We start from the raw sequence: 26405 nt of genomic DNA, 5'->3' as shown, positions 1-26405 counted from the left end.
CTCCTCTTCCTCCTCCTCCTCCTCCTCCTCCTCCTCCTCCATCATTTAGCATTTGCATAGTGTTTTAAGGTTTGCAAAACATTTTTACAAATATCATCCCATTTTAACCCTGAGAAGGAGGTGCTATTATTATCTCCATTTTAGCTGAGGTAGACAGAGAATAAGTGACTTGCCCAGGGTCACACAGCTAGTAAGTGTCTGAAGCAGGATTTGAACTAGAGTTTTTTGGATCCAGGGCTATGCCCACTGTTCCACCCAGCTGCCTAACTTGCATCTCTCTCCTATTCTCTGCCCCTGGCTCTGATAGGTAAGCTTTTTGCCTTATTTTTCTAAAACCCATACCTTCCATCTTAGAATCAATGCTGCATATTGGTTCCAAAGTAGAAGAGAAGTAAGAGTTAGGCAATGGGAGTTGAACCACTTGCTCGGGGTCACACAGCTAGAAAGTGTCTGAGACCAGATTTGAAACCAGGATCTCCTGTCTCTAGGCCTGACTCTCAATCCACTGTGCTACCTAGTTGCCCTACTTTTGCCTCATCTTAAACAATACTAGCACTTATAAATAGGCACTTAAAAATGCTTATTGACTATTATACTTCCATACCACACCACCTCCTCATCCCTCCTCCTTTCCAGGTTTCCTTTATGTATTGTCTTCTCACAGTAGAATATTAACTTGAGGACAGGTACTGCTAGCATAGTCTATCTGTCTGTCTGTCTGTCTGTCTCTCTCTCTCTCTCTCTCTTTCTCTCTTTCCCTCCCCCTTTGACTTTATCACTCCTCTTTCTCCCTCTCTTCTCAGTCTCTCCTTCCTTCTCTGCCTCTCTCTCCTCTTTTTCTCTTTCTGTCTCTCCCTCTCTTCCTCTCTGTCTCTGCCTCTGCCTCTTCTCCCTCTCTCCCTCTCTGTTTCTTGTCTGTCTTTGTCTTTCTTTCCCTCCCTTTCTGTCTCTGTTTCTCCTCTGTCTCTTTCCCTCTCTCCCTCTCTCTCTGTCTCTCTCCTTTCTTCCTCTCTTCTCTGTCTCTCTTTCCTTCTCTGCCTCTGTCTCTTTCCCTCCCTCCCTCTCTCCTCTTTCTCCCTTTCTGTCTCTCCCTCTCTTCCTCTCTGTCTCTGCCTCTTCTCCCTCTTTCCCTCTCTGTTTCTTGTCTGTCTTTGTCTCTCTTTCCCTCCTTCTCTCTCTCCTTTCTTCCTCTCTTCTCTGTCTCTCTTTCCTTCTCTGTCTGTCTCTCCATCTCTCTGTCTCTCTTTCCCTCCCTCCCTCCCTCTCCTCTTTCTCTCTTCTCTGTCTCTCCTTCCTTCTCTACCTCTGTCCCTCCCTCTTTTCCTCATCCTTTTTTGGTGTGGTCTGGACAAGAAGTTTCTGTTTGCTTTTTGACTACACAGAGAGAACAGTATATGGAGCAGTTGTCATGCTTTCTCCATATACTTTGAATTGGGGCATGTGGGGGAAATCTGTGAGCCTGATTTGGGGATAAAGTCAGTACCCATCTGCTGTTGGTGTTTCCACGCCCCTGAGAATAGCCCCACAGCTAGCAGCCCCACGTGTGGCTGGCCCAATGTGTAGGAGAAGATGATGACTCAGGCTGTCTGGAGCTGGGATTCTGGTGGCTCAGCTGAAGTTTCATATTGTTCTCCAGGAACTAGGTCTTGTGTATTTATGGAATCGCAAATTTCATCTGCCAAACTTTAAACCTCAGTTCCAGGGCCTAGCAAGCCAGGTGTCCACAGCCTGGGAGAAAGAGAGAGCCAAAGCTCCGCTCTCACTAAGTCAAAGGAATGCAGTCTTTCCCATCTAGTCTTCCCTGGAGTGATTGAAAGGAAAGACCCCGGGTTTTAAGAGTCACATAGGCCCGAATTTGAATCTAACCTTGGACTAGCTGTGCGATTCTGGGCAAGTCTCTTGATCTTCCTGAGGACTCAGTGGCCTCTAAGATCCCTTCCAGCTCTAACTCTCTAATCCTATGATCCATGCCCCATCCCCATTCCAATCGCCCAAATAATTGCCCCCTGTTCTCCACTTGACTTTTAGCATGGGCCCCCCACCATTGCAAGAAAGACCAGGATTTGGGGATGAGGAGAGAGTCGTGCATAGAGATGAAGAGGAGAAGGAGGACCAGTGATCTGGGGAAGGAGGCAGCTTGACCAGGTCGGGCCACCTCCTTACCCCTACACCCCCCCTTTATAAGCTTTCCTCTGAAGAGATCAGACAAAGTAGAGAGAGAGCGAAGGGACAAAGGAGGCAGATGAATATGTTAAGAAGAGAGCTGTAAAATATCATTTGTTAATTCAATAAGTATTGGTAAAATGGCTGGCTTGGAACTAGGAAATATGCAAAATATTATGTTGACCCTACTGCCAAGGTGGGATCAGAGGGAAAGAAATGGACAGAAAGAATTATGGCACAAGGGGGAATAGAACAGGTATAAAGGAGAGATAGAAACACAGTGCTATGAGAAATTTGAGGGAGACACCTCTCTCTCTCTCTCTCTCTCTCTCTCTCTCTCTCTCTCAAATTAGTATTGTCTATGGATTTGTGAGACAATGGACCATATTATATTCCATGGAAAGAAGGATGGGAGAAAGAAGAGAGTCAAAAAGGATGGAAGGAAGAAAGAAGGGAGGGAAAGAAGAGAAGGATGGAGGGAAAGAAGAAAAGAGGGAAGGAAGAGGGAGGGAAAGAAAAAAGAAGGAGGAAAAGAAGAAAGGTGGGAAGGAAGGAGAAAGGGAAAGAAGAAAGGTGGGAAGGAGGGAGGAAAGAAGGAAAGAGGAGAAGGGAAAGAAGAAAGGAGGGAAGGAAGGAGAGAGGGAAAGAAGAAAAGAGGGAAGGAAAGGGAGAGAAAGAAAGGAAAGAGGGAGGAACATAAGAAAGGTGGGAAGGAAGGAAGGAAAGAGGGAAGGAAAGAAGAGAGGGTGGGAAATAAGGAGGAAGTCAGGAAGGAAACAGGCATATATATATATTAGATGCTTACTATATTCCAGATGCTAGCTAAGCACTTCACAGTTATTTCATCTGATCCTGACAGAAACCCTGAGAGATTGGTTATTATTATTATTGTTATGATGATGATGATGATGATGATGATGATGATGATGATGATGTCCATTTTGCAGTTGAGGAAACGGAGGCAAATGACAGTTAAGTGACTTATCCAGAACCATACCACTATTGAATATCTGAGACTGGATTCAAAACTCAGGTCTTTCTAACCCCAGGACCAGAGTTCTATCTACTGTACCGCCTTATAACCAGGGAGACGGCAGATGGAGATGGGGGTGGATGTGGAATGGGGCAGGGGCTTCTGTCCAGGTCTGAGGGGATGGTGAGAGCACAGAGATAGGAGGAGGCAGGCTGAGAATTTCTGAACATGAGTGCCTGTCCATAAGTCGGCAGGCACTTCTAAGTACTCACTGTGTGCCAGGTGCCATCACGGTTGGAACTCAGAGGAGAATGAAGGAATGAACGTGGCAGACCTGGGCACTTTCCTTAAAATGGAGATGCCAGGAAGACTGGACCAAGCAGGGCAGGGGCAGAGGATCCTCCAGGGAGGCTCGGCTCCTGGGTCAGGGTAGAGAAAGCAGCCCAGAGAGTGCAAGGAGGGAGTGGAAAAGCCAGCCATTTTTAAAAGTAAATGTGGCCCAGCCTTGGAATTAAGCCAAATGCTTCTCAAACTATTCTTTTCTCTTTTTTTTTTTAATCTCTTGGCTTCTTTTTCTTTCTTTACAAGATTGTTTTTAATACCTTGGTTGTTCCACAGAGTTGAATGAAATTCCTAACAGGGAGTGTATAGGAAAAAGAGGAGAGAGCCAGGGGCAGGACCTTGGAGAATAAGCAATTTAAAGAGTTCAGAAAAGTGTAAAGGCGACAAAGAGAAGGGAAAAAGCCGAATGTGAGATTTAAAGCAGGGGTGTCAAACATGGCCTGCAGGCAGCACTGGCCTGTCCTCCAGAGTGCTAAACAAGGTTAAAATGTAATTGGGAAATATTTAACAAAATAAGTAAAAATATAATAAAATATTATACACAATATGATATGTGCACCCCCCCCCCATCTCAATATGGACTTTGAAGTCACTATGCATCCGTGGAAATTCTTATATATAGTTTTGATTTGAGTTTGATGGCGCTGGTTTAAAGAGAATGGAGAAAATGGTATAGGATGTTTAGTTCCATGGTCAGATGCTTCATAGATACAAAAGATATAAAGAAAGATAAGGTTTCTCTAGCATGCCAGGGGAATAACATAAAGTAAGAGGTTAGGTGACTTATCCAGGGTCACACAGATTGTGACTGTCTGAGGCAGAAGTCAAACCCAGGCACTCTTGACTCCAAGACCAATACCCTATCAGTCATCAAGAATTTATTAAGTGCCTACTATGTGTCAGGCACTTAGGATACAAGTACAAATAAAGAAATAATCCTTACACACAAGGAGCTTACATTCTTTTTTTATGGCTTTCCTTCTGTATTAATATCAATTCTTTTTTTTTAAACTCTCACCTTCTGTCTTAGAATCAATACTGTGTATTGCTTCCAAGGCAGAAAAGGTAAAGTTTAGGCAATGGGAATTAAGTGACTTGGCCAGGGTCACACAGCTAGGAAGTGGCTGAGTCCAGATTTGAACCCAGGACCTCCAGTCTCTAGGCCTGGCTCTCCATCCACAGAGCCACCCAGCTGTGCCCCTTAGTATCAATTCTAAAAGAAGAGTGGCAATTAGAAGAGTGGGGATTAAGTGACTTGCCCAGGGTCACACAGCTAGGAAGTGGCTGAGGCCAGATTTGAATCCAGGGAACCTACATCCTAATGGAGGAGACCACAAGTGCTTATGAAAATATTACAGCATAAATATGACTTTAATAAATACAAATACAAAGTAATTAAATAAAAAGTGGTTTGGAGGGGAAGACATTGGCAATTAGGGGGTCAGGAAAGGACTCATGAATAATGGTGCTGCCCCTCTGATGGCAATATTGAGGGATATCTATGTTAAGGTGAAGATGGAGGAGAAGCACCTAGAGAGGCAAGAAGAGTCTACCCTGGCCTCCATAGAGCAGCCTTGGGGAAGGAAATTGGCAAACAACACAATTTAGGATGATATTGTTGAGTCATTTCAGTTGTTTCCAACTCTTCCTGATCCCATTTGTGGGTTTTCTCAGCAAAGATACTGGAGTGGTTTGCCATCTGCTTCTTCAGCTCATTTGACAGATGAGGAAACTGAGGCCAAAAGTGTCAAATGACTTGCCCAGGGTCACACAGCTAGTAAGTGTCTGAGGCTAGATTCGAACTCATGAAAATGAGTCTTCCTGACTCCAAGTCCAGTGCTGTAGCCACTGCACCGCCTAACTACCCAAGGATGATACAGTCTCATCCCAAATGGATTTTTTCTGCTTAAAACATGAGCTACCCTGTTATCTCGTTATCTAAAGCTATTCTAGGCTGTGCTCCCTGGTAGAGTAGGACAATTACAGGATGGTATCACGGGGGGAAACAAACACTAAAGACTCGATGTCTAGTGCCAGCTTTGCTATCTAATAGCTGTGTGACCACGGGCAAACCATTTATCTTCCCTGAGCATCAATTTCTTTACCTATAAAATGGGAGCATCTTTTCTGCCTGAGTTCTCTATTCTTCTGCCTTTTTGTTTTCGGCCTTTATTTATTCTTCTGGGTTGTTGTGAGGACTTCATGGGAACATACCTCATAAACTCTAAATTAAGCTCTATGGGCAAAGAACTTTTACAGGTTTACTCAACAAAGCTTTATTACACTCTTATGGTCTGTAGAACACTTGATTGGCCCTGGGGGAAGAAAATATTTGGATAGGATAGATATTAGCCTTGCTTTCATAGAGCTTATAGTCTATTTAAGATGTATAAATAATTTTTAAAATTTTTTATTTTATTTTTAAACTTTTTATTTTTGAGTTCAAAAAGGGCTTGATAGTCACACAGTCTTTCTTAAGGAATCAAACAATAATAGATCTTATACATTTTCATGCAAGGATGAAAAAACCTTTGATCAATTTGCTTTCCTAAAAAAATGAAAGGTGCATTGTCAGTAAGCCTGCAGAGTGCATGCCCCTATTGACGGGCCCCTCTTAGTGTGGGCTAATTTGACCACTTAAAGAGTAAAGGCTTTTGCATTGACCTTGTTTACAAATATCCAATTTTATATATCGACTCTTTCCTAATGTGTCTTTATTTGGCCAATTTTAATACGTTTACCATCCAGCATCCTTTTTCTTGTCTGGGGAAGAATTAATTAATCTTCAGTGTAAACCAGTGAAAGAAAAGTTAATAAAAAGTGTAATGAAACTATAAGTCACAAAGGAATTGGATTTCATTTATTTGAAATATATGCCAGACATTAACCCACTAAGCTATGCTGGCTTGGTTTAATAGCCATGGAAATAGATAGTCGTTTTCCTTACAAAGGGTTTCTTTTCAACCACAATGCTGAGGGAATCCAGAGTTAGTGAGCAGGATGGAGTGTATCTAATGACCTTAGAATGTACATTTTCTAGCACCAGGAAAATTTCATAAACTTCTTACATATTTGCCTTCTTAAGTCAAAAAAATGGAGGAAGAGAATGTTTCCTAAATATCTCCACTTCATTGATCAGTGAAGAATAATGCTAATATATCTAATAATATTTATGTTATATATTATCCATATTTATTTATATTATATTATTATTGATATAATATATTACATTATGTTACAGTATACATTATAGATACACATATAAAATATACATTCGATTATGTGATATAATGTTATATTATATTAATATTATATTAATAATAGTATTATTATATTGTGTTACATTATGTTATATAAATAATAATAATATATATGTATTATATAACTAGTGATTACTGTCTTGAGCAAGAAGGTAGCCTCAGGAGCTTGCTGTTGTCTCATTATGTGCCCAGGTATAAATCTCTTTTCCTTTCTGGGTCTCAGGTTCCTTCTATGTGAAGAGAAGGGACTGAATTAGATGACCACTAAGGTCCCGCCTGTCTGTTTCTGCTTTCTAGGATTCTCATTATCCTGGGGCTTTGAAATTCTGCAAGCAGACTGTGATCTCTAGACCAGGCTCCAGGCTCGGGAGAAACAAGGAGAAGGCCCTTTGTTGTTGTTGGGTTAATTGAGGCATTGCTAGAAGGGCCCTTGACATCTGCTGGTCCTGGTCACCCTGGACAGGCCCACTCTTGGCCAATGGCCCTGCTCCCAATTAGTCTCTCAGATCTCATAGCCTTCCCAGGCAGAGGCCTTCCAGTGTTATAAGTTAGGAGAGATCACCTAAATTTTTAATTACATTGGTAAAGTTTTGTTTGTTTGTTTGAGGAGAGTTTGGATTTATGGACTAGATGCAACATTCTGGAGCCAAAAGAGCAACTATGGGATTTGGAGTTAGGTGAAACCTGGATTCTATTCCCACTTCTAATTTTTTCCTACCTTTGTGACTGTGGGGCATACATGGGATTGTACATTTAGAAGCAGAAGGACTTGAGAAGCCCCAAGTCTAACCTCCCTCTTTTTACTGATGAGGAAACTGAGGCACCCAGAGGATAAGTATCTCGTTCAGGGTCACACAGAGTAAGGGAGAGGGGGAAGGAAATAAGCATTTCTGTAGGACTTTCTGTGTGCCAGGCACTGTACACTTTACAAATATATCATTTGAACCTCACCACAACCCTGATGTCAACCCCATTTTACAGTTCAGGAAACTGAGGCTTAAACGACTTACCTAGAAGTCACACAGCCTCTGAGGCAAGATTGGAACTCAAGTCTGCCTAACTCTAGGCTCCCTGTTCTAAGACCGGCATCGCCTAGCTAGTACATGTATCTGATATAGGATTTGGAACCAGGTCTTCATTACTCCACTCAGGTCACTTAGCCTCCCTTTGCCTTCTTTCATCTACAAAATAGTTGTAATACTTATCTCAGAGTTGTCATGAGGCTCAGCAGGGCAACCCTGTGGATAGAGCATTTGGACCTGGGGAGTAGAATCCAGACCCACACACTTAACTAGCTCGGTTATCTTGGACAAGTTACTCTGTGTTCCTCAGTTTCCTCATCTGTAAAATGAGGATGATAACAATAACATCTATATCCCGAGGGGTTGTTGTGATGATAAAATGAAGGATTTACAAATTTTATAGCACTACGTAAATGTTATCATCAAATTAAATATATGTAAAGAACTTTGCAATTTTCTTTTAACTTTTACCTTCTGTCTTTAAATCAATACTATGTATTGGTTCTAAGGCAAAAGAGAGGTAAGGGCTAGACAATGGGGGTCAAGTGACTTGCTCAGAGTCACACAGCTAGGAAGTGTCTGAGGCCACATTTGAACCCGGGACCTCTTGGTTCCCAATCCACTGAGCCATCTAGTTGCCCCCTGAGCTTTGTAATTCTTAAAACACTGTAAGTACCAGTTATCACCATCTTTGTAAGCATCATCCTCACCGATCCTCACGTCATCCTCACAAAATAGTGTCCTCATCTATTCTTGGATAGAATTCTGAGAGGGATGGTCTCATGACAAAACACTCTCCTGCCATTCTTTTATATGTAATGTTCTGTAGACTGTTGCATAGGTGGATCAAATAACTGCTGTTTGTAGTCACATAAAAGTCTGAGGTCACAAGTCCATCTTCTCTAGGTTTCCTGAAAGCTTCCTTGGTACAACTCTAGACAGGAAAATATTATTGTTGTTGTTATAGTCGGATCTTGGCCCAGTTACTAATCAGATGAGTAGTAGGGACTAGTTATGCAGCGGCAGGAAAGTCACTTCTCCTCTGAGCCTCAGTTTCCTTTCCTGTAAACTGAGGGTAATAATACAAGATTGCCTAGCATGCAAGGTTGTGGCGAACAAATACTTGATAAACTAGTATTAGACTGGGACCTCCTTGAGGCTGGGGGCTGATTTTTGCTTTGCTTTGTCTCTCTGGTGTTTAGCCCAGTGCTGGGCATGTGCTAAGCTCTTAATAAGTGTATATTGATTGACTAATACAAAAATAGGCATGGCTGGTATTATTGCTACTATTATCGTGATTTATTCTTACCAAATTTAATGGAGCCCTTATAGTGAAAAATGATTTGGCACATTTCTAAACATCAATTCTTAGGCTATTGTTCCAAGTTGACCCTGTACAGCCTACACAGATTCTGTTAACAAATGTGTGTGTGTGTGTGTGCGTGTGAGGGGGGGGGAGGAGAGGGGGAGAGGGAGAGGGAGAGGGAGAGGGAGATAGAGTGGGGTGGAGAGAAAGAAACAGACAGGAAGACAGACAGACAAATAGAAAGGGAGAGACAGACAGAGATAAGAGGAGAGGGGTGGAGAGAGAGAAACAGACAGGGAGAGAGAGAGAGACAAAGACAGAGAGGGAGAGACAGAGAAAGATAAAGAGAGAAAGGGGTGGAGAGAGAAATAGAGGGAGAGAGAGAGACAGACAGAGCTAAAGAGAGAGAAACAGAAGGAGAGAGACAGAGAAAGAGGGAGAGAGAGAGGAAGGGAGGGAGAGGGAGGAAGGGAGAGAGAGACATACAAATAAAAGAGAGAGAGGGGTGGAGAGAGAAATAGACAGAGGGAGAGAGACAGAGAGACAAAGACAGAGAGGGAGAGACAGACAAGCAGAGACAGAGAGAGATAAAGAGAGAAAGGGGTGGAGAGAGAGAAATAGAGGGAGAGAGACAGACAGAGGGAGAGACAGACAGAGATAAAGGGAGAGAGGGGTGGAGTGAGAGAAACAGACAGAGGAAGAGAGACAGAGAGGGAGAGACAGACAGACAGACAGAGAAAGATAAAGAGAGAAAGGGATGGAAAGAGAGAAATAGAGGGAGAGAGAAATAAACAGATAGATAATGAGAGAGAGAGGGGTGAAGAGAGAAATAGACAGAGGGAGAGAGACAGAGAGACAAAGACAGAGAGGGAGAGACAGACAAGCAGAGACAGAGAGAGATAAAGAGAGAAAGGGGTGGAGAGAGAGAAATAGAGGGAGAGACAGACAGAGATAAAGGGAGAGGGGGTGGAATGAGAGAAACAGACAGAGGAAGAGAGACAGAGAGAGAGACAGACAGACAGAGACAGAGACAGAGAAAGATAAAGAGAGAAAGGGATGGAGAGAGAGAAATAGAGGGAGAGAGAAATAGACAGAGATAAAGAGAAAGGGGTGGAGAGAGAGAAACAGACGGGGGAAGAGAGACAGAGACAGACAGAGAGAAAGAGAGAAAGGGGTGGAGAGAGAGAAGCAGACAGAGAGAAGAAACTAACCTCCGTCTTTTCGCTTTTTTTTTTTTTGCTGGTTAAACCTGTCAATCTGCTTTGGGTCAAATTTTCTTTCATTAATGTGGACCTTTTTATGGTTGAACTTTCTCCAACTCCTGGTGCTTTCTGGGAGTCTCGTGCCTTGCCCAGAGCCTGTGGCATGAGCACTTGACTGGAGTGACCACAATTCCCACTGTGCTTGAACATGTGCAGAGACATTTATGGGTCAGCGTTCTGTAAGCTCAGCTCTTGTAGATGGGCTGTTCTGGCCTCTGAGGAGGCCTCCCTCCCCTCTCCCCCCCCCCCCCCCCCGGGCCCTGGCCGAAGGGGTGCCTAAGGGTCATTTGTTCTTGGATGTTGCTGCTAGAGGTCTGCCTCTCCTGGCCCCTCTGCTGCGGTGTCACTGATTCTCTCTACAGGGACTTACTTGGGTGTCAGCCAGGTCACAAAGGCTGAGTTTCCTCTGTGGTGGAACCTTCCCAAGAAGGTGCTAAAGCACTTTCATAAATTGGGTTAGAAAATCGGCTTTTCATTTCATTTCCTTTTTTACTTTGGGGATGTGTGGTTGAGGTAGGGGCAGGGCAGGATGGTCTATGGCTCAGTCTGTGGTAGAATGAGAGCTCCCGAGACAACTTGGAGCACTCACTGAGCATGTCCTAGGACTGGGCTTATACTGAACAGTGACACACTCCCTTATGTCTTGGGGTGTAAAATGAAAGGGGAAGGGGAAATGATTGTAGAGGAATAAGAATTGGGGGTTCTTTAGTTTCTGTCAGGGCTGGCACCTTGCAAATGTTTTACAGTGCAAGATGAGCTGGGAGAGGGACAAAGGAAGGGGGGGAGACAATTAATTTTTAAATATTTATTATCTGCTTCCTGCGAGAGCCCTTTCATTTAAAAAATTTATTTCTATTGATGTCTTTTGTATATCACCTTCATTTCCAAATATATCCATCCTACCTTCCTTGCCCAATAAAACCATCTGTAAAAAAAAAAAGATTTAAAAAAAAAGAGTGGCTTAGCAAAGCCAATCAACATGCTAGTCATATCTGACAGCAGATGCAATATTTGACACCCATAGGCCCCCACCTCTACAAAGAGGGGAGGAAATTATATTTTCTTTTTCTTATATTTTCCTTAGAACCAATTTTGGTCATTGAGATGACATAGCCTTCAGTTTCATGTGCTGTTGGTTCTTTTGTTCTTTCCATTGACATTATACTGGTCATATGTATATTGTTTATCTGGATCTTCTTATTTCAGCTCACCAGTTCACAAAATTCCAATAGTTCCTTAACATTGGAGATGAGCTGTTGCGTTGAGAAGCCAGGAGAGGCGAGCATCTCCCTGCAGGTGGATGGAGTGTGGCTCTTCCCATTTTCAGATATTCTTATAAGCGCAGGTCTAAAGCTGGGAGGAACTTCAGAAGATCTAGTCCAGTCCTGCCTATCCCACTTATTTTACAGATGAAGAAGTGGAAGTCCAGGGAGGTGATATAACAGAGCTGGCCTCCGAGGCTGGATTCAAACCCAGGTTCTCTCACTCTAAGTACAGCACTCTTTTCACTGCACAAAGTGTTTATTTTGTAGAATCTTGAACCTGGACCCTGGGAGGCTTCTCTTAGCGTCCCTCCAGTTGTAAACAATGATGTCTCTTCCTCTTTTTTTCCCCTAAATTTTAAAACTATATAATTTGTTTTTACATCATTTTATTTCTGTCTTTATGACATTTATTTTCACTACTCTTACTCCTCCCAAGAACAATAAAAGAGAAAAAGACAGCTCATACAACGAATATATGTTAAATATATGAAATACATACATATATATTCTAAATCCATCATCCATGTCCAAATCTTCGTGTCTCTTGCTGCACCCTGAGTCTATCCCCTCTCCGGCAAGATGCAAGGAGAATGCTTCACCTTTGGTCCTCTGGAGTCATGGTTTCTCATTGCATTGATTAGTTCTAAAGCCTTTCAAAGCTATTTTTCTTTATGATGCTGCTGTCATTGCATAAATTTTTCTCTTGTTTCTGCGTAAGTCTACAGAGGTCTTCTTAGCTGCCTCTGAAACTATTTCATCATTTTTAATGGCACGTAGTATTCCATTACATTCATATGCTATAATTTGTTTACCTGTTCCCCCAATAGGTGGGTTCTCCCTTGGCTTCTAGTGATTTTTTTGCTACTACAAAAAGAGCTGCTCTAAATATCTTTATACATATGGGTCCTATCCCACTTTCTTTAATCACGTTGCAGCATAGACCTTAGAGTGATACAGCTTTATCAAAGATATGTCCAGTTTAGTGACTTTGGGGCATAGTTGCAGATTTCTTTCAGAATGGCTGGACCATTAAAAAGCTTTTGTACAAATAAAACTAATCTAATCAAGTTTAGAAGGGAAACCACAAACTGAGAAAACATTTTTATAACATGTCACTGATAAAGGTCTAATTTCTCAGATTTGTAAAGAACTCGGTCAAATTTAAAAGAATACGAGCCGTTCTCCAATTGACAAATGGTCCAAGGATGTGAACGAACGATTTTCAGAGGAAGAAGTCAGAATGGCTGGACCAATTCAGAACTCCACCATCCGTGGACCTGTTTTCCTGCACTGACGTGGCATCAGCAGTGGTAGCCCTAGACCCAGGTGTTCCTTAGTTTCCTGTCTGTAGTGTCTAGGCTTTATGTCTCCATGAGGAGATGAAGCTGTTCCCCTGTCAGGACTGAAAGCTTTAGGCTGTGACTTTCCCCACTGTGTTCCTTGGGGTTCTCCAAAGCTGGGATGCTTTGCAGTATCCTAACACTGTTGAACTGGGTAGTGTTTGAGGAGTATTCGGTCACAATCAGAGGCAGCAAATCCTGTACAGCTGTCGGGACTGACTTGGGCATCCTGAGAACTGGGCTCCCATCCTGAAGTGACCTTGGACGAGGAAGTCTCACTCCCTTTTTCCTGGGCTTCAGCTTTCCTCTCAGTCAAACAAGGGGGCTGAACTAAATGGTCTTTCCAGTCCCTTCCAGCCTGAACAGTCTGTTCTTGCATAAATGAATCTCTTAGAGAGGCTTTCTCTTCCCTCAGGCATCAGATTTTTATTAGGAAGAGATAATTCACTGCTTCCCCCAAGAGAATGTGAGTGGGATGATGGAGAGAAAGAGAGCCTCCTTCCTTTCTGAGGTCTTTGCCTCATTTACCTCCATCTTCTCTTTTCTCTTTTCCTCAAAGCCTGGTTTGTACCCAGGCAGTAGCTGGTTACTACTATTACAGCTAGCTGAGAGGAGAGTTTAAGATAGTCCACGAATGGGGGGGGGGGGAATCTGGACCTGTTAAAAAAAAAACACAGGGAAGAGATCAAAACTTGTCCTTGGTGTCTCTGTAGCCTTGTGGGCCTCTCTGGGCTATGATTTACTCCTCAGGGCCCAGCAGCCTCTTGCCCTTAAGGCTTCTCTAGTCGGGGAGACCCTATCCCTGCTATTCTCCCCCTTCCTCCAAGACTATGAGTCCTAATTCCTCCGTGTTCTCTGCTTTTCCTGATGATGATGAGTATCTCAATGGATGCTAAGCGTCTCTTCCAAGTAACATGGCTTATTTTTCTTTATTTTATTTTAATAACAAATTTCCTCCTAAGTTTTTCAAAGTTATAGGATTCATGTTGTCTCCCTCCCCTCTTCCCTGCCCCTTCCTAGAGTTGACAAGCAATTCACTCTGGGTTATATCTAGTATCACCAAAACCTATTTCCATGTTACTCATTTTTTAAATGAATAATCTTATGGAACCAAAACCCCAAAACATATACCCAAATAATCAACTGATAAATCATATAACATGTGGACTTTAAAATTTTTCCTTTTTTTTTTTAACCTTTACCTTCCATCTTAGAATCACTACTGTGTATTGGCTCCAAGGCAGAAGAGTGGTAAGGGCTAGGCAATGGGGGTGAAGTGACTTGCCCAGGGTCACACAGCTAGGAAGTGTCTGAGGCCAGATTAAAAACCCAGGACCTCCTGTCTCCAGGCCTGGCTCCCAAGCCATCTAAGTTGTCTTCTATATAGCTCATAAAGGTGTGCAAAAAACTATATATTATCTCATTTGAGACTCATATTTGCTTTATCTCCATTTTGTAGATGAGGAAATCAAGAGAGCCAAAAAAGCGACTTGCTGGAGGGCAGCTGGGTGGCAGAGTAGATAGAGCACCAAACCTAGATTTGGGAGGACAATCTGGCTTCAGACACTTTCCAGCTGTGTGACCCTGGGCAAGGCGCTTAACCTCATTTGCTTAGCCCTTACCCTTCTATCTTAGAATTGTTATTAAGACAAGAAAGTGAAGGTTTTAAAAAAACACTTAATTAATGCTTTATTTTTATGTCTAAATATTTTAATATGTTAAGTTTTACTTTCAAATATGGTAAATATTGATAGATATAACCTATATAAATAAAAATTCTTTGGGGTCCTCTGTAATTTTTAAGAATGTAAAGAGTTCCCAAGAACAAAGAGTTTGAGAACCTCTAGTCTGGTACAGCCTTTTTATTTTGCAAATGCAGGAAATGAAATCCAGGATGTAGCCTGCTGAAAACAGAGCTAATACATAGAGGACTGTAGTTTGAACCCAGGTGTCTCAGATGGACCAATAATATATCTGCCATCTACCTCAATAGTAATTATGAGGCTAAAATAAGATACTAAAAGTGCTTTGAAAAGAATAAAACTGTATGTAAATGACAAGTATTCTCATTATTATTCTAATAGTATCAATATTTTAATTGTATTGACACAGCTCAGTCTGGTGAATTAGAGCCTTGTCTTCAGTCTGAAAAACTTGGACTTGAATTCTGCCACTGATAGCTTTTGCCTGGGTTTATTTGGTCAAATCACTTAATGTCTCTGAGCCTCAGTTTCTCCCTCTGTAAAATGGAATTATATTCTTGATAGCATCTGCTATTCGGGGCTTTTGTGAGGTATACATGAAATAATCCAGCTAGGAGCTTGAGAAACTTTAAAGAGTTAGGGAAATGTCAGTTACAGTTTTATAATTATTGTACATTAATTGAAGTTAAAGGTATCTTGGATAAAAGAATTTTATTCAGTCAATCAATAGGCATTTGAATGCCTACTATGTGCCAGCTGTTAGGGAGACCTGTATAAGTGGGAAAACAATTTATGCCCTTGGGGAACTTAATTTAACTGGGAGAGGCATCACGTGGCTATGTAAGTGTTTACAAAATAAATACAAGGTCATTTGGGGAGTAGGGCACTAAGAGCTGGAGGCATCTGGAAGGACTTCATGTAGAAATAAGATGGTGCTTGAGTCTAGCCTTTGAGACACAAAAAAGTAAAAATAGCTTTTGTTTTTTTCAGCCACCAAAGGATACGGGTGTTACTCTCTTGGGTTGGCCTTCTCTTCCTCCCCCCATTGCCTCCCAGTGTCCCCCACAAGAATCTGGGTTAAAAATAAGGAAAATTTCATGCCATTTCAGTCCTGTATGGTCCAGAAACAGGACCCATTCTTTAGGCAAATAAGGAGAAGACAATGATTTTTTTTTTTTGCCTTCACCAAATTATTCTCAGAAAAAGGAGTAGCTAAAGAAACAAAACCCAAGTCCCTGTTCATTGTGAAAATTTGCCTTCCTTCTAGGCCGTGGTGCCATTTAAAAATAAATGGCAAAAGAGAGAAGGAGGAAAGGAAAGAGAATCACCGTGGCCAGAGTCCTCTTTGGCCCGGAGTGGCCGGAAGTGTTGCTGAACTGGGCGGGTGAGGCCCCAGCTCCCTCCTGAAACAGTTATTCTTTGTGTGGGTTGCTGCGCTACACAGTAATGAGAGCCTCAGGCCAGAATTTTAAATTATTAAATATCTTTAAGAGATGATTTGAACCTGAGTGTGTGCATGTGTATGAGAGAGAGGGCTGATGGGAAATCTCTCATCCCTCGTCGTGGTGCTGCCGCTCTGCCTGGCTCAGATCTTCCTCTGGCAGCTGGGAATAAACAAGGAAGAGGGGTGTGGCTGGCAGGGCGGCCGGGTGGGACAGGAAGCCCAGGACTTGGGCTCCTTCTGGGCACCCGCATATAGTGTCTGTGGGAAGGCCCCTGTCCCAGGGCCTTAGAGTCCTCCTCTGAAAAATGGAGCTTCAATTCAATGCATCTTAGATTTATTTCAGAGTATGCCAAGTGCTTGTGCTAGAAGATAGAAAAGCAAATAATAGTAAGAGTAAGAATAACTCCTCACATTGATATGGTGCTTGAAGGTTTGCAATGTGCTTTATGCATCTTAATTTTGTTTGATTCTCAAAATGACTCTATAAGGTAGATGCTATTCTTCTTCATTTTACTGATGAGGAAACTGAGGCATCAAGCCCCAAAAGTGACCTGTCCAGGCTCATCCAGCTAGTAAGTATCAAAGATCCTCCTGACTCCAAGTCCTGAATTCTATCCACTGGGATGCTTACCTGCCCCAAAGTGAAAGACCCTATCCACTGGCTGACATTCTACTTGGGGGTAGGGGTAGTGAGGGATGGGATATATATGCCAGTAAATGAAGGATACATAGAAAATCAATATAATATTTTGTTTCAGTCATTTTCATTTGTATTGGACTTTTCATGCCTCCACTTGGGGTTTTCTTAGCAAAGATACTCTGGTGATTTGTTGTTTCCTTCCTTTTTTCCTCTCTGCACAATTTATTTATTTATTTAATAGAGTTTTTATTTGTTTGTTTGTTTAAAACCCTTACCTTCTGTCTTGGAATCCATGTATTGGTTCCAAGGCAGAAGAGCAGTAAAGGGTAGGCCATGGGGCCACACCCTGTCTGAGGCCGGATTTGAACCTAGGACCTCCTGTCTCTAGGCCTGACTCTCAATCCCCTGAGCCACCCAGCTGCCAATTTTATTTATTTTTAAATATTTTTCCATGATTCCATGATTCATTTTCTCTCCCTCCCCTCTTCCCTCTCTCCCTTAGTTTGACAAGCAATTCCACTGGGTTATACATGTGTTATCACTTCATAACTATTTCCATATTTTAAAAACTAAAATCCCAAATCCTGTACCCATATAAACAAGTGGCAAATCAATCATATGCTTTACTTCTGTGTTTCTACTCTCACAGTTCTTTCTCTTGATCTGGATGGCATTTTTTCTCATAAGTCCCTCAGGGTTGTCCTGGATCCCTGCATTGCTATCAGCAGCAAAGTCTATTACATTGGATTGTTCCACAGTGTTTTAGTTTCTGTGTACAATGTTCTCCTGGTTCTGCTCATTAGTTCATGGAGGTCTTTACAGTTTGTATAGAATTCCTCTCTTTCATCATTCCTTTCAGCACCATAATATTCTAGCACTGTCATATACCAAATTTGTTCAGCCATTCCCCAATTGAGGGACACCCCCTCATTTTCCAATTTTTTGCCACCACAAAGAGCACTTGTCATTTCCTTCTCTTGTTCATTTTATACATGAGGAAATGGAGGTAAACAAAATTGAGTGACTAGCCCAGGATCACACAGCTAATAAGTGTCTTAGGCTAGTTTTGAACTCAGGAAGATGAGTCTTCCTTACTCAGACCTGGTGTTTTGTTGGGGGACATGAAAAGCTAGAGGAATGCAGAGAGGCCTTTTCTAGGAAGTGGTACCTTGGGCCGAGTCTTGGAGCCAGGGGCTGCAAGAGGCAGAAGTGAGAAGGGACACCATTGTAGGCATGAGGAGCAACATGGAGGCATGGAGAAAGATGGACCGTCAGGTATAGGATATAGCAAGTAGAGCACTTGGAAACATGGAAAGTAAGATGGCAGGTACTGTGTTATCCTCCTACGAAGACTGGTTTAGGACTAGATTGTAAAGGTTTTAAGTGCCAGAGTCTATAGTTGATTCTAGAGATCAATAGAGAGCCACTGGAGCTTCTTGAACTGAGGAGTGACAGGTCAGACTTGTGCTTTAGGAATATCAATATGGCAACTGGGAGAAAGTGGAGAGAGGAAAGGAGGTCAATTAGGAGTCTATTGAAATAATCCAGGCAAGAAGTGATGAGGGCTTGAAGTCAGGTTGCAGCTATTTGAGTGAAGAGAAGAGGCCTAATAAAAGAGATATTATAGAAGTAAAATTAGTAAGACTTGGCAACTGTTTAGATATTAGAAGTGATTGAGAATGAAGACTGAAAATGGCTCTGCAGTTTTAATCCTGAGTGCCTAGAAAAAATGATGGTATTCTCAATAGAAATGGGGAAATTAGGAGGGAAGGGGGAGAATTTGGGAGGGAAGATGAATTCCTTTTTGGTCCTGATGAGTTTGAGATGCTTATGGAACATCCAAGTGAAAATGTTCAGCAGGCATTGGAGATATGGAGCTCAGGAAAAAGACAAAGGTTTGGTGATATATAGATCCTGGGGGTAATTTACATAAAAGTGATAGCTGACCCCATGGGAGTTGATGGAATCACCAAGATGGAGAATGTAGAAAGAGAAGAAACAATATCCCAGAGCCCTGGTGGGTTGGGACATGGATGAAGACTCTGTCCAGAATACTGAGAAGGAGCCATCAGTGGTAGGAGGAGAACCATGACAGAACAGAGTCTTGAAAATGGAGGGAGACAAAGATACCTTAGAGGTAGAGGCCGGGTAGTCTGATAATCCTCAGATCACTTAGTGCACAGATTACTTGAGGAAAGTATTTTCTTAACCATGAAGTGCAATAGAAAATGTCAGCTATTAGGATCAGTTTTAGAGCTGAAAGAGAATTAAGAGGTCATTAAGTCTATCCTTCCCCCCTACTTTCTTTACAGCAAACCACAAATCCAGTATTCAAAACTCAAACTCATTCTTCTTTCTGTAATGCATTGCTTTACAGTCAGGTATTATTCATTCACTGTGTCTCCAACTCTTCTCTAGTCCCATTTAACCCACAGCCATTCATATCTCAGCTTCAGGCCTTATTTTCTTTTATGGACCATAGACATGACTGCCTTTAGCTCTGACCTGAGGAAGGGGAAAGGTGAGGAAGTCCTGGCATTGTTGGATCGAAATCTGAAAGGAATCTTAAAGATACTCTCATGGTTCCTTGATGAGTGAATGAATCTCTCAAGGGCTGAAATGAGGTGCTTCTACTTTTTTTGTGAGTTCCCCATTCATTAATGAAGGTCTTTTTTTAAATTTTATTTTAATAACAAATTTCCACATAAGTTTTTCAAAGTCATATGATCCATGTTATCTCCCTCCCTGCTTTCCTCCCCATCCCAGAGTCAACAAGCAATTCAGTGTAGGTTATACGTGTATTATCATGCAAAACATTGCCATGTTATTCATTTTTGTAATTAAATAATCTTATAGAACCCAAACCCCAAAACATATTCCCAAATGAACAAGTGATATATCATATGTTTTCATCTGCATTTCTCCTCTGGAGGTCTTTAAGCAAAGGCCAATGACTCTATATGTCCAGGGAGTGCCAGAAAGAGGATTCCTACATTGGGTGAAAGACTGATCCAGAGAAAGAACTGTGGGAGCAGAAACACAGAAGAAAAACAACTGCTTGATCACATGGGTCGATGGGGATATGATTGGGGATGTAGACTCTAAGCGATCACCCTAGTGCAAATATGAATAATATGGAAGTAGGTCTTGGTCAATGACACATGTAAAACCCAGTGGAATTGTGTGTCAGCTATGGTAGGGGGTGGGAAGAGGGGAAGGAAAGTATATGAATCATGTAACCATGGAAAAAGTTTCTTAATTAATCAATAAAAAATAAAAATAAAAAAGAAAGACTGTACTCTCTCTGACCTCTGAAGGTCCCTTCCAGCTATGGGATGTCTGAGCTTCTGCAAAGGAAACTGGAAGCTTGACATGGTGATGTGAGGAGGAAGGCTGTGATTCAGAAATAGGATCTGTGGATTATAGGTGAGGCCATTTGTAGAGGATGGGTTTGCCCTCTGAAAGAGGATACAGAAACTGTAGGTGAGGCTATTTGTAACAGATTCAGCCCATCATTTGCTGTTGATCTTCTAAGATAGGAATGGAGCCATAATGAGCACTTCTGACACTGAGAGCAAGGTTTTATAAAACATGCCCTCCACTCAACTTTTAAAGACAAATTCCATTGGGTAGAAGAAGTCTGACATCTGTTTGCTTTCTAGTTTAACTAATTACTCTTGCTAACTAGGTGCTAAGCTCAGGGGGTTTCTACCCTTCTACACATCTGTCGTCACCCTCTCAATTTTGACACCTTGGGTCATGGTTCTGGATAGAAAAAAGGGATAAAGTCCTTCCTTCGTGAATATGGCTGTGTCCCAGAAATGCCAAAGGTGTTAGAGTATACTGTCTGTAAATGATGATTACATTAATTATCATTATTCCTATTATTACTGACACTAATTATATGCGAGAGATGCTTGCCTGAAGTGGGATTAAGGTGACACCTGTGACCTTTACAGGCTAGTTTAAAATTGTCCTTTCCTGCCTCACCCACAATATCTGCGATTCTCCACTCCTTCCCCCTCCCCTTGTCGACACACATTAAGTATCTGCGTTTACTCGTCTGCATTTGTTCCAAAATGAAAATGGAGACGTGTGAATGGCTCATGTCTAGCGAGACCCTGCTAGGCCTTCACCCAAAAAAGAAAGCCAGGGGGAAAGGAAAAGAGGAAGACGGAGGGAGGGCTTTCTTTATTTCTATCCAGCAGAACGGCAGGCAGACGTAGGCCTGTTGTTTACATGCAATGTTATTTCTCATGGACTGTCAGTGTTAAGAAGAAAAGGGGTCCCAGATCCCCAAATGGCAACTGAGCTTGTGTGTAAAGCTGCCTGGCTGGCATCGCAGATGCCTTGGAAGGTGCCCCAGAGCTGTTAAATGTTTGCTTGATCTGCTCCTGGAAATCCTTGCACATGCAAATTCCGTTGTTTGCTGTGGGTAGCTGACAGAACACTCGGGGCCCTCGAGTGGGTTACTATTTTTTACTACTGGATAAATGTCCTGGGTGGGCTTTGTATGCTCTTTCTCAGCATTTTCCCAATAGCCAGGGCCCAGACTCTCTGGTTCATTTGGCTTTCCTGAGCCTCTTCTGCTCCGCCAAGCTCTGTCCTTTTTTTCCCAATCGCCCATGACCATGGCAGCCAGGTGGCTCAGTAGACGCCAAGTGCTAGGCCTGGACTTAGGAAAACCCGAGTTCAAATCTGGCCTCAGATATTTAGTAGCTCTATGGAACCTAAGCAAGTTATTTAACCTCTTTTTGCTTTAATCTACTGGGGAAGGAAATGGCAAACCAATCTAATATCTTTGCCAAGCAAACGCCACCAATAGCATGGCTTACAGTCATGGAAAGTTGGACATGATCGAATGCCTGAAAACAGCCCATGACATTGCAAAGAGACTTCTGTCTTTTAAAAAATTGCTGGTAGGAACTTAGTAGCTGTTGACAAAAGCAAAAAAATTAAGAAAAATGAAAAATAAAAAGCATGAAAACTTATCTAAACCCCATAGCATTTAACAGAGTGGAATTAGATAAACTGAGTATTTTATGACATTCTATAAGGCAAATCATTAGAGACAGTATAGTGTAATGGATAGGGCACTGGACTTGGTCATAGAAAAACTCAGGTTCAAATCCTGTCGAAGCTACTGACCACTTGTGTGACCCTGGGCAAGCCGCTTAACCTCTATGAGCCTCTGTTTCTTTATTTGTAAAAGGAGGGAGCTGGATTTAATGGCCTATAGGGATTCTTCCAGCTCTAAAATCTATGATTATTATTTATTGGTCAGTCATGTCCAACTCTTGGTGACTCTGCAGACCTTTAGGGTTTTCTTGGCAAAGATACTGGAATGGTTTGCCATTTTCTTCTCTGGTGGATTAAGGCAAATAGAGGTTAAGTGACTTGCCCAGGGTTACACTGCTAGGCAGTGTCTGAGGCTGGATTTGAATTCAGATCTTCCTGATTCCAGACTCAGTGCTTCTTCTACTGAGCTACCTAACTGCTCCAAATTTATGATACTCTGAAATAATTCACGGGATGGCATGGAATAACATCTCTCTCTCTCTTAGGTCTTTGTCTTTGTTCATTTTTCTTTCTTATATTATCATTGATATTTATACTGTGCTGCTTCTGATACTCTCACTTGGCATCATTTTAAATAGGTCTTCCCATATTTGCTTGTGCTTTTCATATTTATTATTTTTATGACACTAGAATATTCCATTACATTAAAATACCATAATTTATTCATCTATTCACCAATCTAGTTTCCCGATTCTATTATAAATAAAGTAGCTATGAATATTTTTATAGAGATAGGTCCTTATTTTCTTCTTTAAAAAAAAAGTATATTTTTAGTGTAAAATCCTAGACTTAGACTCATCGGGTCAAAAGGTAAACGCCGCTTTTGTGACTCTTTGTATATTGCCACATTGCTGTCCAATATGGAGAGTGTCAGCCTGCAATCCCACTGATAACATATTAGAATACTTTTTTTGCCCATACCTTGTCAACCTGTTTTTTCTTCTACTTCTAACCTTTCCTGTAGGTAGAAAGTGATATCTTGGGGAGGCATCAAGGCCTGTTGAGTAAAAGGCTAGTCTTGAGTCAGGAAGACTTAGGCTTTTACCCTTATGATTTGGAAGACCATGATGGAGAGCTGGAATGCTATAAAAGATAGCAGGAATTCTAACCTGAAGTCTGTGGATCGATTTCAGGGAGTCTGTGAACTTGGATGGGGAAAAAATTATATATTTATTTTCACTAACCTTTAACTGAAATTCTGCCTTTCCTTCAATTATGAATGTAGGCAACAAGCCATGGTAATATGAGCAATACTTAGGACTTTGTCACTAATAGAAATCATAGATATTTTTATATCAGATTACAGTTATGGCAGATATCTCAAAAGAATGTGGTGGTGTTTTTTTTAAAGGATTCACAACCTTTATTGTCTCTGAGAACACTACCATAACTTTGGAAATATGAGATTAAATGAAAACAAAGGTCATAAAAGAGGGAAGGGAGAATTTGTGGGGAGGGGGATGCCCTCCCTCCCCGAAGGTACAGAGTGGGCTCCATGGCCACAATTCTAAGACTATGGATTCCACTGAAAACTCAGACCCCGGGAGAGGGAAGCCTTGGGGAAGCATCATCAGTCACAAAGGTAAGGTAGATCTCTTCATCTCATCCTCAGTCAGACTGGGAAAGGAGTAGGGGTCATCTTTGGAGTTTATATACAAAAAGCTGCACCCCAAAATAGAGATCTATGGTCTTTTCATTAAAAATAGTTTTTAAAAAACCCTTACCTTCCATCTTAGAATCAGTACTGTGTATTAGTTCCGAGGCAGAAGAGTGGTAAGGGCTAAGCAAGGGGGGGTTAAGTGACTTGCCCAGGGTCACAAAGCTAGGAAGTGTCTGAGGTCAGATTTGAACCCAGGACTTTCCATCTCCAGGTCTGGCTCTCCATCCCCTGAGCCACCCAGCTGCCCCTAGCTCTCACTATTTCTAAGTTACTGTAGTTATAAGACCTGTAATCTCAGGCTTCTTGTGTACACACTGAATTTCAACAATTGATTTCCTTTGTAATCCCCTATGCATTTTGTCTTAAGCATTTAAAAACATCATTCCAAAAAGGTTTCTTCCAACTACCAGAGGGGTCCATATCACAGAAAAGGTTAAGAATCCCTGCCTCATAAATTGCTTGACTTGGTGTCAGAAAACTCTGGCTTCAAATCTTATCTTTCCTTCTGTGGTACCAGAGGCAATTCAGCTTACCTCTCTCAGCCCATTTCTTCATCTGTAAAATGGGTATGTTGGACATCTATATCAGAAGGTTATTGTGAAGGTCAAATGAGATAATATTATTTATAACGTGCAAATAAATTCAGTTGTTTTCCTGAGGCCGTCTTGATTGACAACGATTCACACCAATTGTTGATTTTATAATAGATTCGGGTCACACTTCGTCTCATAGCATGCTTAGCCATCCTTGGATAACCTCTCCATTCTTGCTTTTACCCTTTCCGCTCCAGTAGAGAATCAACCTGAGGGCTGTGAACTTTTAGAAATATTTTGGTAACTGCATTTCAATATCATCGGTTTCCTCTGTAGTCCTATGTCATTTTTTGCCTTTAAGATATTGTTTTGCAAAGGGGGCTGTAGGCTTTACTAGGTTGCCACAGGGGTTCACAGCCCCCCAAAAGCTGTGAACCCCTCACCTAGATGGGTCATTGTATCGTAGACTTACAGTTGGAAAGGACCTTAAAGGTCATTCGTTCCAACTTCCTTGTTTTAGAGATGAGAAAGCTGAAATTCAGAAATGTTGTGATTTGCCCAAACTGAAAACATTGTCCCTGGGCCTCCTGCTTGCTCTCTTCAAACTCTTTCTCTTATCAAGCCAGCCTCTACAGAGGCCTTGGCATTCCTGCTTCCCTGTTTTAGCTCATATTTTTTTCCTTTCCTGAAATAATCTCCTCAGCCCCTTATTTCTACCCTGGCAAATCCTACCCATCTTTCCCAGCCTAGTTTAAACTCCATCTTCCCTCCTGGATTAGTCCAATTTCTCTTTCTCTGAAATTCTAGAATGTTTTACAGCCTGGACTACAGAGTTTCAAGGACTTGACTAGAATTTACCCTCTAACTCTAGTTGTGTTTGTGTGTGTGTATCTCAAATTCTCCCCCAGCTAAAATGCTAACTTTTTTTTAACCCTTGCCTTCTGTCTTAGAGTCAATACTGTGTATTGTGTATTGGTTCCAAGGCAGAAGAGTGGTAAGGGCTAGGCAATGGGGGTTAAGTGACTTGTCCAGGGTCACAAAGCTAGGAAGTGCTGAGGCCACATTTGAACCCAGATAATCCTGTCTCTGGACCTGGCTCTCCATCCACTGAGCCACCCAGCTACTCCCTAGATGCTAACTCTTGGTGGCTGGACATCGCATCTGCTCCTGGGCTCGCTCGTCCCCCCACAGCAGAGCTTCCTAGCCCGGTGGTCCTGTTGAGCTTAGAGGATGGGGACCCCCTAAGCTCTGTAGACACTTGATGCCTGGGCTGGTCTTGGTCAGCTTATGCTCAGCTGGAGTAGAGAGCTGTGCTGGTGGCCTTGTCGCAGCAGACATGGGATGTGGGGAATCAAGAAGCCATCTAGAGCACTCCCGGAGATTGGTGCTAGACACCAGGAGGGTGCAAAGCGAGAGGGAGTTGTAGGGAAAATGCTGGATGTGCACTCAGAAGACTCAGTCCCTGAAGTGACTTCAGAAATTCTCTGGGTCTCTGAGACAGATGCAATTGAAGACATCTGTGGCCTCTGCGGTGGTGGGCCTGGAGGCGAAGGCTCCCCTCTGCACGGGGGGAGCTGCTGGCGGAGTGGTTCCATTCCACCCAGAATGGCCTCATATGGGCCAGGCACTCTACTAGGTCCTGTGGAAGCAAAGATAAAAAAATACCTGTCATCGGGTCAGCTAGGCGACACAGTGACTAGACCCCCGGGGTCTGGAGTCAGGAGGATGTCGGTCCAGATCAGACACTTCCTAGCTGTGTGACCCTGAGCAAGTCACTCAACCCCAGGGGCCTAGTTCTTGCCGCTCTTCTGGCTTAGAATCAATACTGAGGCAGAAAGTAAAGGTTTAATAAAAACCAAACAACCTCTAAAAGTCTCTGCCTAGGCTTTGGGGGTAGGAAACAGTACAAAGAGATAAACACAAAGTGATTTGGTGGTAAAAGAGAGAGAGAGGCAAAAGGGAGCACAGGGAGAGTCAGCTTAGCCCAAAGGGTAAGAGGCAGCATTCCAGGTCTATATAGAGGCAGAGGGACAAGAAGTTGAGTGAAAAGAAAGAAGACCTATTTGATTTGAGTGTAAAGTTCATGAAACAATTAATAACTATTTATTACTGTTTTTAAATTATTTTTATTTATTTATATTTATTATATATAAAGATATTTCTATATTTTTATAAATATATAAAATGTATATGATGTATACTATGCTATATATAAAATATATGATACAAATATATATAATTATAAATATGTACAAATAAATACATATAAATACAAATATATAAATATATATTTTTTGAAATATTATTATTATTATTTATTACTACTATGTACCGGACACTGAGCTCGGCACTGCGGATATACATACAAAGAGGAGGAATATGGAGCAAGCCAGGAGCCAGGTTGTAAAGGGCT

Source organism: Gracilinanus agilis, chromosome 2 (assembly GCF_016433145.1).
Source record: "Gracilinanus agilis isolate LMUSP501 chromosome 2, AgileGrace, whole genome shotgun sequence".
Lineage (NCBI taxonomy): Eukaryota > Metazoa > Chordata > Mammalia > Didelphimorphia > Didelphidae > Gracilinanus > Gracilinanus agilis.
The sequence above is the reverse complement of the archived record's forward strand: the minus strand, read 5'-3'. Positions refer to the sequence as shown.